An 11,001-nucleotide genomic window follows, 5' to 3' on the forward strand; every position below is an offset into this window, starting at 1 on the left:
TCTTTATTATAATGTTAAAATCTTTGTGCCCCCTTCCCAAGTGTTGTATCTCAGCCCCCATGTTTACTTTCATATCAAGGTTTTCACTGACTTCCACGACTCTGTTTACCGTGGCCTGCAGCTCATTTGGACGTTCAGCAAGTAGTGCTGTATTGTCAGCGAAACACAAGTTATTGATTCACACACAATCTATCTGCACACCTATCTCCTCATTCTCCAGGGCTGTTGCTATTGTTAATTCCAGGAATAGATTAAAGAGTAGTGGTAAGAGGACGCACCCCTGCAACACTCCTACGATTGTGGAGAACTAAGTGATGAGTTTAAGACAGACTTTGACTGATGCAGAGGTATCTTTATAGGCATTTTCTAATATTCTTATGATTTTCTCTGGGCACCTGTAGAACCTCATTGTTTCCCAAAGTCCTTCCCTCTGAACGCTACCGAATGCCTTTCTGAAGTCAATGTAACAGACATATTAAGTCTTCTCCAAATTCTTCGTATTTTTCTGCCAGTTGCCTCAAAGTGAAGATCTGATCAATTGTGCTCCTGTTAGCTCTGAATCCGCACTGGGCCTCTGCTAGGATTGCCTGTTCTGCCCTTGATCCTTTGCAGGATAATGAAGGAGAAGATCTTGCTGCTATGGCACAACAAACTAATGCCCCTGTAATTTGAGCAGTCCAGCTTGTCCTTCTTGTATGTGGGAATTATGGCTGAGTGCTTCCATTCCGTGGGAATCACTTCGTGTTCCCATTGTAGCCGCCTCCAGCTCCTCCACCGTGATGTCATCCACTCCTGGGGCCTTCGTGCCTTTCGCTCTCCTCTTCCTCTATCTCACTCCTGTTAATAATTCATATTTTCTCATCGTCTCTGGTGTTTGAGTGGCTGCCGAAGTGTTTCTCATTGTAGTCTGCGTTGACAGCTACCTTCTTTACAACTCCGAAACCTGGACAATGAGACGCTCCTCCAAGCAGCAGCTAAATGTGTTTGATGGCTGGAGAAGTTGCTCAGTAGCTAAGAGCACTGGCTGTTCTTCCAGAGGACCCAGGTTCGATTCCCAGCACTCACATGGCAGCTTATAATTGTCTGTAACTCCAGTTCCAGGGGATCTGACACCCTCATAGAGACGTGCATACAGGCAAAACACCAATGCACATGAAATAAAAATAAATAAATCATTAAACAATAAAAAAAACCCATTCAGCCAGGTGGTGGTGGCGCACGCCTTTAATCCCAGCACTCGGGAGGCAGAGGCAGGCTGATCTCTGTGAGTTCAAGACCAGCCTGGTCTACAAGAGCTAGTTCCAGGACAGGCTCCAAAAACCACAGAGAAACCCTGTCTCAAAAAAACAAAAAACCCTTCATTAATACTATTAACCAGCACATGCCTATGACTAATCAGCTTACATCTAGCAGGCTGAGTTTCATATATATATATATATATATGTATATATAACATGGATTTATGTTACATTTATAGGAATTTTGCCTGTATGCGTGTCTATGTACCACTTGCATGCATGCATTGCTGGAGAAAGCAGAATCCCCAGGAACTGGAGTTACTATAGTTATTAGTCTCCAAGATAGGTCTTGGGAATTGAACTCAGGCTCTTTGGAAAAGCATTCAGTGCTCTTAATATCTGAGCTGTCTCCCCTGCCCCTTTCATGTATTATTTCTTCTGCATGAATCTACTTGTAAGGTTCTACTTCCATTTGTTCAGTTGTTTCTGCAGTGCTGGGGATTGAATCAAGGACTTTGCACAGACTGGTCAAGGACCAATGAGCCATACCTCCAGCTCCTGTAACAGAAATTACTGTGGGATTTTAACTAAGTGCAGATTAAACTTATTATTTTGTTTTGTTTTTCCTGATACAGGGTTTCTCTGTGTAGCCCTGACTGTCCTGGAACTAGTTCTGTAGAGCAGGCTGGCCTCAAACTCAGAAATCTGCCTGCCTCTGCCTCCTGAGTACTGGGATTAAAGGCGTGTGCCACCACTGCCTGGCTTCAGATTACTATTAATTGGATTACCAGGTATTTTAGGTTCCTATTGCTGGGATAAAGATCATGACCAAAAGCAACTTCAAGAAGAAAGGGTTTACTTCTCCTTAGAGCTTACAGGCCATCTAGAAGTTAGCAGTAGTCGAGGCAGGAACCTGGAGGCAGGAACTAAAGCAGAGACCATGAAGGATGCTGCTCACTGGCTTGCTCAACTTGCTTCTTTGTACACCCCAGAACCACTTACCCATGGGAGGTGCTGCCACAGTTGGCTGGGCCCTTACACATCAGTTTTCAATCAATAAAATGCCACGCAGACTTGGCTACAGGCCGTTTAAGGAGGCATTTTCTCAGTCGAGGTTCCCTCTTCCCAGATGACTCGAGACTGTCAAGTTTGCAAAAAACTAAGTGACACAGCCAGGATTCACCGCCCTGCAAACCTTATGTACATTCATGGATTATATATCCGTGGGCTCTGCCACTCACACACGAGTATATACCAGAAAAAATGTCGACAAAACACACACAAGGCTGTGGTGGCGCACACCTTTAATCCCAGCACAGCACTCGGGAGGCAGAGGCAGGTGAATCTCTGGGAGTTCGAGGCCAGCCTGGTCTATAAGAGCTAGTTCCAGGAAACCCTGTCTTGAAAAACAAAACAAAAAAAAACCTTGCCTCAAGAAAAAAAAAAAAGAAGTATTTTTCATTCATTATTTCCTTAACAATGTAGCCTAACCCAGTGGTTCTCAGCCTTTCTAATGTTGTGACCCTTCAATACGGTTTCTCAAGTTGTGGTGACCCATCCATAAAATTATTTTCATTGCTATTTCATAACTGTAATTTTGCTACTGTTTTGAACCAAAATGTAAATATTTGGGAGATAGAGGTTTGGCCAAGGGGTTGTGACCCACAGTTTGAGAACAACTGGTCTAACCATTATTTCCATAGCATTTCAATTGTATTTTTTATCATAAGTTATTAGAGATCAAAATATAGAAGGGCTGGGTAAGCATAGCTCAGTGGCAGAGCACTTGCCTGGCGTGTCTGAAGCCCAGGACTTCATCCTCAGAACTACAGATAGGAAAAATCAATAGGACTGGCAAGATGGTCCAGTGGGTAGAGGCTTGTCGCCTGGCCTGGCATTCCACGTGACAGGTAGCCTGCAGCTAACCAAGTAGGCCTCACTAGCATCCTAGTTCCCCCACAGTACTGAGGTTCCAAGCTCTTGTCACTGTGCCCAGTTTCTCATGTGGATCTGGGGATCAGACTCCAGGCCTCACACTTGAGCAGCCGTCTCTGTTGCCTCCCTTCTCTGCCTCCAGTGGACTTCTCTTTGTTTGCTTTGAGGTTTTCTGAGACAGGGTCTTACAATATAGCCCAGGCATGCCTGGAACTTGCTACGTAGCCCAAACTGTTTACTGATTCACTGAGATTAGCCTGACTGCCCATCTCGTGCTAAGGTTACAGGTGTGACCACCTCACGTGGCTTTCCTGGTGGATTTTTAACATACCATTTGGCTGGACTGACATTCCTCATGTCTCCTTTCTCAGGTGGGACAACAGAAAGACTCACACTCAGGATTGGAGGGCAGAGGTGGAAGCACCACTGCGCGGTGTGTGGCTCTGGCCTGGCCCCTCTGACTAGCTCAGCTAGTTGTGGGAAGGACAGCCCTTCCACAGCTGCTCTGTTCTCCCCCCCTCTCAAATGCTTGGGCTCCCTGAGTCCCAGGCCTTTAGAGTGTGTGTGGCTTTCCAGGAGGGACTCCTGCTTCTTTTTATTTTTCTCTTTCTTCCTTTTTTCCCCTTTATTTTCATGTTGTTTGTTTGCTTGTTTTTTATTTATTTATTTTTGAGACAGGGTTTTTCTGTGTAGTTTTGGAGACTGTCCTGAAACCAGCTCTGTAGACCAGGGTGGCCTCGAACTCACAGAGATTCACCTGCCTCCGTCTTCTGAGTACTGGGATTAAAGGTGTGAGCCACCACTGCCCAGACGAGTCCTGCTTCTTTAAGACACCCACACACCCAGGTTTGCAAGGGCCAATGTGGGGCTGTGACTACTCACCTAGGCTCTTGAGGCTTTCTGTGGGTTCCAGCATGTTTGTGCTATTTTCCATTTTGAATTCGTCTTCTCTTGTCTTCCTGTGTATTTAAAGCTCTCACACCAGGCTAAAGGGTGTCAGTCTTCCAGAAAGTAGTGATGCAGTTACCACAAAAGCAGCTCCCACCATCACATAAGTTCAAACACCTGGGACAAGCTTTTATTCTGTGACCAGGATTCTGCCTTCTGATTCTGAACCCTGATTAGATCGATGTGGCTGCTCTGAGTGATAGTTCATTTGGATTTTAATGAATAAAGCTTGCCTGAAGATCAGAGAGTAACACAGCCCCACTAGTCAGTCTTACAGATCAGCCAGTGGTGACACACACTTTAATCCCAGTAGCCACACTAGCTGCCATAGAAACCAGGCTGTAGGGGCTGGAGAGATGGCTCAGTGGTTAAGAGCATTGCCTGCTCTTCCAAAGGTCCTGAGTTCAATTCCCAGCAACCACATGGTGGCTCACAACCATCTGTAATGAGATCTGGCGCCCTCTTCTGGTCTGTAGACATACAGACAGAACATTGTATACTAAATAAATAAATATTAAAAAAAAAAAAAAAAAAAGAGGGCTGGAGAGATGGCTCAGTGGTTAAGAGCATTGCCTGCTCTTCCAAAGGTCCTGAGTTCAATTCCCGGCAACCACATGGTGGCTCACAACCATCTGTAATGAGGTCTGGTGCCCTCTTCTGGCCTGCAGACTATTGTATACATAATAAATAAATATTTTTAAAAAAAAAAAAAAAAAAAAAAAGAAACCAGGCTGTAGTGGTGCACTCTTTAATCCCAGCACTAGAGAAGAATATAAGGCAGGAGGAGACAGCTCTTGGCTCAGTCTTATCCTGAGATTCCTGGAGGCAGGATCAGACTCAGGTAGAGGTAAGAGCCAGTGTCTGGCTGTTTTGCTTTTCTGACCTTCAGGTTGAACCCCAATGTCTGCCTATGGGTTTTTTATTAATTGTGCTACATTAGAAGCAGGCACCGGTAAGACGGCGGAGTAGCAACGGTGGTGCGCGGTGCACTAGGTGTTCAGGCTACCAGCTGGCTTTGGGTCCAGTCTCTGCAGCGGCGGTGACCACTGAGCGAAGAGCGTGTTTGTGTAGTCACCCAAGATGCGGAATATCAAAATCTTCAGCGGGAGCTCCCACCAGGATTTATCCCAGGAAATCGCTGACCGCCTGGGCCTGGAGCTAGGCAAGGTGGTGATTAAGAAATTTAGCAACCAGGAGAGCTGTGTGGAAATTGGAGAAAGTGTACGTGGAGAGGATGTCTACATCGTTCAGAGTGGGTGTGGTGAGATAAGTGACAATCTAATGGAACTTTTGATCATGATTAATGCTTGCAAGATTGCTTCAGCCAGCCGGGTTACTGTAGTCATCCCATGTTTCCCCTATGCCTGCCAGGATAAGAGTCGGGCTCCCGTCTCAGCTGAGCTTGTGGCAAATACTCTGTCGCAGGAGCGGATCATATTATCACCATGGATCTACATGCATCTCAGATTCAGGGCTTTTTTTGATAGCCCAGCGGACAATTTATATGCAGAACCAGCAGTCTTAAAGTGGATAAGGGAGAACATACCTGAGTGGAGAAACTGTACTATTGTCTCACCTGATGCTGGTGGAGCCGAGAGAGTGACCGCCATTGCAGAAAGACTGAACGTGGATTTCGCCTTGATTCACAAGGAACGGAAGAAGGCCAGTGAAGTGGGCCGCATGGTGCTGGTAGGAGACGTGAAGGATCGGGTGGCTTCTCTTCTCGATGACATGGCTGACACTTGTGGTACAATCTGTCACGCCGTTGACCAACTTCTCGCAGCTGGAGCTACCAGGGTTTCTGCTATCCTGACTCATGGAATCTTTTCTGGCCCACCCATTTCTTGCATCAACAACGCATGCTTTGAAGCAGTAGTAGTCACCAATAACATACCTCAGGAGGAAAAGATGAAACACTGTTCCAAAATACAGGTGATTGACATCTCCAGGACCCTGGCAGAAGCCATCAGAATAACCGACAATGGAAAGTCTGTCGCCTACCTGTTCAGCCATGTTCCTTTATAATAGAATAACTTCGGAAGCATTTTGAAAATAAAACCAACCCCACCTCTCATACTTCTTGGTATTTGAGTTCAGCAGAAGACTCTTTGCTTAAAATAAAGGCTTTATTTTTTTTTATTTTCTTTATTGATATTTACTGAGCTCTACATTTTTCTCTGCTCCCCTACCTGCCTTTCCCCTCCCTCCTTCAATCCTTCACCAAGGTCCCCATGTTCCCAATTTACTCAGGAGACCTTGTCTTTTTCTACTTTCTACTTCCCTTGTAGATTATATCTAAGTAAGTCTCTCTTAGTGTCCATATTGTTGTCTAAGTTCTCTGGGATTGTGGTTTGTAGGCTGGCTTTCTTTGCTTTATGTTTAAAAACCACCTATGAAAGCCGGGCGGTGGTGGAGCACGCCTTTAATCCCAGCACTTGGGAGGCAGAGGCAGGCAGATCTCTGTGAGTTCGAGACCAGCCTGGTCTACAAGAGCTAGTTCCAGGACAGGCTCCAAAACCACAGAGAAACCCTGTCTCGAAAAACCAAAAAAAAACAAAAACAAAAAAAAACAAAAAAACAAAAAAACACCTATGAGTGAGTACATGTGATAATTGTCTTTCTGTGTCTGCGTTACCTCACTCAAAATAATGTTTTCTAGCTCCATCCATTTACCTGCAAAATTCAAGCTGTCATTATCTTTTTCTGCTGTGTAGTACTCTATTGTGTAAATGTGCCACATTTTTCTTATCCATTCTTCAATTGAGGGGCATTTAGGTTGTTTCCAGGTTCTGGCTATGACAAACAAAGCTGCTATGAACATAGTTGAGCACATGTACTTGTGGCACAATTGAGCATCCTTTGGATTTATACCCAAAAGTGGTATTACTGGATCTTGAGGAAGGTTGTTTCCTAATTTTCTGAGAAATCACCACACTGACATCCAAAGGGGTTGTACCGGCTTGCATTCCCACCAGCATTGCAGAAGTGTTCCCTTTTCCCCACAACCTCTCCAGCATAAGTTGTCATCAGTGTTTTTGATCTTGGTCATTCTTACAGGTGTAAGATGGAATCTTAGAGTTGTTTTGATTTGCATTTCTCTGATGACTAAGGATGTTGAACATTTCCTTAGGTGTCTTTCAACCATTTTAGATTTCTCTGTTGTGAGTTCTCTGTTTAGGTCTGTACTCCACTTTTTTTATTGGATTATGTAATCTTTTGGTGTCCAATTTCTTGAGTTCTTTGCATATTTTGGAGATCAAACCTCTGTCTGATGTGGGGTTAGTGAACATCTTTTCCCATTCTGTAGGCTGTCGTTTTGTCTTGTTGACCATGTCCTTGGTTTCAGGAGGTCCCATTAATTAATTGTTTCTCTCAGTGTCTGTGCTGCTGGGGTTATATTTAGGAAGTGGTTCCCTGTGCCAATGTGTTCAAGTGTACTTCCCACGTTCTCCTTAATAAGGTTCAGTGTGGCTGGCTTTATGTTGAGGTCTTTGATCCATTTGGACTTGAGTTTTGTGCATGGTGATAGATATGGGTCTATTTTCATTTTTCTACATGTTGATATCCAGTTATGCCAGCACCACTTGTTAAATATGCTTTCTTTTCTCCATTTGATATTTTTTTGCTTCTTTATCAAAGATCAGGTGTTCTTTTTTTTTAAATAAAGGCTTTTACATACAGGACTTGGTCTCCTTCTTGGTTTTTAGGGGATTTTGCGTGTCTGGGCATAACATTAGGCAGGGGCGGGTAGCTCGATGCAGTATTAACTTTCGGGAGGAAGAAGCCTGATCCATTGCCATCTGTTTAACTCTATAGCTTGAATTCTCTACACCTGTTCCTTTCCTTTTGGCTTTACCTTTAGCCATCTTGACCTTTTCCTGGCCAAATATCTTGGACTCAGGCAGGGATCATTGTACTTGTATCATACTCTTCTGAAAGACAGACTTGCTTCCTAATGTGTAACCGCTAACATTCACACGAGATAACTTGCTGCAGAGCAATCTTCCTTAGCCTATTACCACTGTGGCGATAGGTTTTAGGTGGTGTCATAGTGCCTTTCTGCTGCGAGACAATGGTCTTGTATTGTTTTAATAAAACGCTGATTGGCCAGTAGCCAGGCAGGAAGTATAGGTGGGACAACCAGGCAGGAAGTAGAGGCAGGGCCATGAGAACAGGAGAATTCTGGGAAGAGGACTCAGTTTGCAGTCATCCAGACACAAGATGAGAATACCTCACTGATAAAAGGTACCAAGCCACATGGCTAACACAGACAAGAATTATGGGCTAAGATGTAAGAAATAAGAGTTAATAAGAAGCCTGAGCTAATAGTCCAACCAGTTTATAACTAATGTAGACTTCTGTGTGTTTCTTTGGGACTGAATGGCTGTGGGACCAGGCAGGACAGAACCTCACTCAACGCCTTTTGATTAATTTAAGTATTTAATTTTCATCTTTCTTGGATCCATTTGGTCTCTCAATTGAACAGGTTTCTGCTAAACAATTTGCTGTTATAGCTCTTATAGAAAATAAACTTAATAAAATGTCTGTTAATGAATGCACAAAAAGGAAGAAGCCAGCACCAAGAGTTCTGGGACACAAGCCACAAGCAGCAAGACCAATTTCTTATCTTTTCTTTTTTTTAAATTTATTTATTATGTGTACAATATTTTGGAGTGCTGGGATTAAAGGTATGTACCACCATCCCATTTAAAATAAACTTTGATAAAAGTCTATTAGATAAAGTATACTAGATTAAAATTTTTTATACTAGATTAAGCAAATTTTAAAACCTATAATTCGCATTGGGTGTGATGCATACACATGTAGCTCCAGTTAATTGGGGAGGCTGAGTCAGGAGGATTTTGAGGTCAACCTGACCTAAACAGTGAGACCCCATTTTCTCTCATTAAAAGTCAGATGTTTAATCCCAGCACTCGGGAGGCAGAGGCAGGCAGATCTCTGTGAGTTCGAGACCAGCCTGGTCTACAAGAGCTAGTTCCAGGACAGGCTCCAAAAACCACAGAGAAACCCTGTCTCGAAAAACCAAAAAAAAAAAAAAAAAAAAAAAGTAAAAGTCAGATGTTCCCCCATTATAGGGGCTTTAATAAGTAGGGCACCTGAAACTGGTGTGTTCTGGGTACAAAATGTGAGAGAACTTTGGGGGTGTGTCCTAGCCAGTTCACCCCACCAGTCTGGGGATGTGTCCTAGCCAGTTCACCCCACCAGTCTGGGCCCATAGCTCCCCTGGAGTGGGTCTGGTTTTGAGAGTTCTGCTTGAGTGGCTGCTTCCAGCTGGCCCAGAGGCACAGCTAAGATGAGCGGGATCCCCAGGGTTGATACTCTCTTGCTCTACCCTTTGCTGGCCACTAGGAGGCTCTAATGTCATGTCTAGGAAGGCAGTCTGTCCCTAGGGTGCAAAACAAAACAAAGCAACAACCACAAAGGGGGTTAATGGGGGGGGGGGGGATCAGCTGATTGCCTGAGAGGTCTCCATAGTGAGGAATTTCCCTTCGAGGCTGTCAGCTGTGCCGGTGAGAACTCAGGTTGTGATTCACCTTGAGCAACTGGGAGGACACAGCAGGGTTGGTAGGGTCTGGCCTTGCCAGCTACCCTCCTGGCAAGGAATGGTTGTCACTAGCCAGGGCAGGAGGCTGGAGATGACAAGCTTCATACCCAAGAGGATTTCAGAAGTTTCTTTTCTGATTACCAGCCAAGACCCACATGCCCCGTCTGGCCTCAGTTTCTTCCCCTGTGCAGTAATCACTGGGTTGAATCACCCTGCCAGCTTCCCAGTAAGGTGCAAACTGTGGTGCCGATGGTGCAATCACGCTGCTACCCTGTATTCAGTTCCTCGTGCTGTGGTGATCCCCAATCATAAAATTCTTTTCGCTACTTCATAGCTGCAGTTTTGCTACTATTATGAATCATAATGTAAATAGCTGATGTGCAGCCCTGTGGGGGTCGTGACCCACAGGTTGAGAACTGCTAGAGTCTAGACTATGCAAATACATCTCTTCGTTTACGCAATGCCGCTGGGATAAGCAAAACTGCTATCTTCATTTCCTGAAGACACCTAAGGCTCAGGGTCTGTGCTGGGAGGAAGCTAGTACTTCCAGAAAGGGTCTAGCTATGATTACGTAGGCCCGGGGGCACCTTGGACACAGGAATCTGCTGTTTTGGGCTGTGTGAGCCTGAGCAAGGCTCTCACCCTTTCTGTGCACACAGAGACGTCAATCATTGTGTGTTCAGTGTTTCTTCGTCCGTGGCTTGGGTTTGAACCACACTGTCCATTTCATCCCACAGCCCAGACTCCCCATCCCCGTCCCTGCCCACTTCCCTGTGGGTGAGGCCTTGAGGCATCCGGAGATCTAATCTGGGACTAGGATTTCTGGACAAGCTCAGGTTTCCTCCTAGAGGACCCTCACAGGGGGCTGCCCACAAAGCTGCCTGCTCCAGGCATTTTCTCTTGTCCCAGCCAGCAGCCTCTGCCACCCACCACGACCTACTGGCAGCCAGTCTCTTTCGGTTTGCTCCGTACCAAATGCTCTCAGTCTCCTCCGCAAGGCCTGCTGGAGCCCACTTCTCTCAGCCCCATAGGCACACCTTCAGGATTTCAAGAACTGCTATCTTCCCCAAGTGCCCCATGGGATTGAGCTATTCCTGGCAGCTGCTGCCATGTTAGTTCTTCTGGAATCTTCTGGAATCTGCTGGGGATGCTTTGCTCCTCACCTTTCTTTCATCGATAGATGCTATGTGTTCCACCTTAGTAGCATCCACACACCATCTCCGTGGAGTCACAGACAGAATTTGTCGTGTCCATCACACACACACACACACACACTCACACACACTCACACACACACACACTCACACACACACA

The 11,001-nt window shown here is 45.2% G+C and overlaps 1 pseudogene; it reads left to right on the forward strand.

Annotated features, from left to right (window-relative positions):
• The first annotated feature begins 5,201 nt into the window (after nt 1-5,201).
• On the forward strand, nt 5,202-6,146 carry LOC121436561 (annotated as a pseudogene).
• Nucleotides 6,147-11,001: the final 4,855 nt, after the last annotated feature.

The sequence above is a fragment of the Microtus oregoni genome, unplaced genomic scaffold (assembly GCF_018167655.1).
Source record: "Microtus oregoni isolate MIOR12 unplaced genomic scaffold, Mior012 000049F_ref0000343, whole genome shotgun sequence".
NCBI classification, from domain to species: Eukaryota; Metazoa; Chordata; class Mammalia; order Rodentia; family Cricetidae; genus Microtus; species Microtus oregoni.